General features: G+C 39.1%; 1 protein-coding gene across 2 annotated transcripts in view; it reads right to left on the reverse strand.

Moving 5' to 3' along the window:
* LOC106878624 (protein IWS1 homolog) overlaps positions 1–3,025 on the reverse strand; it is an 863,399-nt gene that overhangs the window by 730,402 nt on the left and 129,972 nt on the right. The window lies entirely within an intron of this gene.

Raw genomic sequence — 3,025 nt, forward strand, 5'->3', positions numbered from 1 at the left:
TGTTGTTGTCACAGATCACGTATGTGTGGTTGTGTGTGTTTTTACGTATCAATGTTATGAAAAATAGGTAAAGAATACTGAGAGGAAAGTTTAATCTATGACGTTGTATGTATCACTTTCTCTCTCTGTTGAGCGCATGTGTAAGAACGCCGTTCCAGGTAGAAGGGAAGAAATATAAAAGTTGCTAGAAACAACAGCCAAATCTCCCTTAAATCACACAAAGTAAACGGAATTTTAAAAATCTAATTACTGCACTGGAAAGTTCACATTGAGAAAATTCCTTTTACGAAAAAGTGGAAAATGTGGATTTCTATAGATGCAATACACACACACACACACACACTCACAAACTCAGCTTTATTTATATATATATATATATATATAAGCCTCAGGCCCACCAAAGCCCTGAGTGGATTTCGTACACAGAAACTGAAAGAAGACTGTTGTATATACGTATATATCCGTGTGTTTGTACCTCTACCATTTCGCTTGACAACCGATGTTGCTGTGTTTACATCCCTGTAACAGCGTTTGGCAAAACACATGATAGAATAAGTACTAGGCTTACAAAGAATAAATCCTAGGGGCGACTAAACACGGTGCTCCAGCATGGTTGCAGTCACATGACTGAAACAAGTAAAACAATAAAAAAAACTATGCCATTTTAATCCTGAGCAATGCCAGGTATCTCTGCTAGCGCATAAATATATTTTGAAGAATTGAAACATTCTGCCTATTCCTTATTAACTTATAATTTTAAGTTTAAGGAAGATAACTCTTTTACCTTTCTTATGTTTTACATTTTAGCTTTTGTATTTTCGTTTTCTATTTTCTGTTTTTCACTTTTTGTTCTCCATTCTGCATTTTCTGTATGCTACCTTCTCAGATTTTTCACATTTCTTCTCTTATTCAATTTTTTAGTTCATTATGGTATGTGGTTAGTCCAATGTCGCAAGAGATAAGGAATGGTCAGTTAGTTGAATCAGTGTCTTACTACTCTGAGTTTTACTCGTGGCACAGGATTCTCTGGCAAGTAAGGAAGTTAAGTCTGTTTGTTTGTTTACTTGTTTGTTTGTTTGTGTGTGTGTGTGCACGCGTGTATGTGTATGCATATATGTATGCATGCATTTACATACCCAAAGAACCTCACAGTGGGGCTGTAGCCAAACTTATGGATGCAGAGAGAGAGAGAGATGCAGGCATGGGTGTGTGGTTAAGCATTTTCTTTCTGATCAATGTAGGTTTGGGTATGTCCCCACTGCATGGATCCTTGGGTACGTACATGCATACATGATGGCTGTCCATTCATGACCAAGGAAGACCATCACTGACCTTTCAGATCATTGTGCATTCAGAAACAGCAGTGCCCATGCAAAATATCAGCAATGTCTGTGCGGTATTTTATGTCTAAGAAGGGACTTTGATGACATCTCATAGACTCTCTCCACCCTATTGACATGATCCAGAGACAAGCTAAGACAAGATGTCTAGTGCTAATTTGGGTTGCAAACACAGGAGGGATCTCCACCAAAATCAAAAGATCCCCAAAATGTCCAGTGCCATTCCCTGTGTATCTGGTTTTACATTAAAGTGACCTTCTCCAAGAGATATGCTTTTAACAAAAGCCCATTGGTCTTCCAGCATGCTGGATATCAACTTGGAATTTCTAGTTGTTGAACTTATACATCTGCCCTTCATATATACATAACTAACTTACTAGCTAGAAGACAGTCCCACTGAGTGGTTCCTTGGGCAAGTCTTGAAAGTGAATTTGGTAGATGGAAACTGCATAGAGCCTGTCATAAATATAAATTACATCATTTTACACCTACTTGTCATGCTGGCATGGGTTGGACAAGTCTTCATAATCCAAGTCATTTCTTATAAGGAGCTACTGCTCTCATAGATTGGTGCCCATTTGCATCCATTTAGCTTAGTCTCTAAGGTCGAATGCCCTTCCTATTGCTAACCAATTTAAAGGGTGTCCTGAGTTCATTTTGTGATAATGGGACTAGAGAGGGGGATAAATCGTCAGTGAGACAGGAATAGAGACCTCACAATCATACAGTTTCTCTGTTTACCATTCACTTTGCATATACTAGGTATATTTTTCATGGCACTAGCAACTAGGAAAATTGTGAAATCCTTGGTGAAGCATGATGAAAGGACAGATCAACTTTATTTTACCTCTGCTGACTCACCAATCACTGCAAAGGGTACACAGAAGGGCTTTTGGTTATGGCATTAAAACATGAGTAGATGGAAAGATACCTTATACACTGAGTACAAAGAGTAACCTTAGGTCCTCTGCATTCAGTGCCCATGCTTTACTATCATATAGCATTGCAGTTTGTACACAAGCATCATACTGTCTACTCTTCATAGAAGACTTTTGTTGCAAGCAGAGGTAATAGCTGCTATACTTTCAGAACAACCACTGCTAATTACATCACCTAATTAATAGAAACTATCTACTGTGTTTAGTGAGCCAACCAGGCATTTAAGACAATCTATTTTCATTCTGCACTTAGTGTTTATTGTCCAAGATGATCTGTCATATTTGAAGTCTACTTTCTCTATTAGTCTGCCCATGATTCCATTGTTTGTTTTTCACATTCATAGCTTACACTGGGTACAGTGTATAGAGTTCCAGCCTCCCCCCTTTCTACATACCAAGCAGATAATACCAGGATTCAGCCATCTTTCCCACTCTCTCTCTCTTTCCCAAACACACCTTTGTGAATACTCTTTTACTTGTTTCAGTCATTTGACTATGGCCATGCTGGAGCACCACCTTTAGTCGAGCAAATCGACCCCAGGACTAATTCTTTGTAAGCCTAGTATTTATTCTATCGATCTCTTTTTGCCGAACCGCTAAGCCCGAGGCTATAGTAGAAGACACTTGCCCAAGGTGCCACGCAGGGGACTGCACCCGGAACCATGTGGTTGGTAAGCAAGCTATTTACCACACAGCCACTCCTGCTTACATTCTATGCTTTACCTGCTAAGCAACAAACAGTAATGC

Source organism: Octopus bimaculoides, chromosome 10 (genome assembly GCF_001194135.2).
Source record: "Octopus bimaculoides isolate UCB-OBI-ISO-001 chromosome 10, ASM119413v2, whole genome shotgun sequence".
NCBI lineage: Eukaryota > Metazoa > Mollusca > Cephalopoda > Octopoda > Octopodidae > Octopus > Octopus bimaculoides.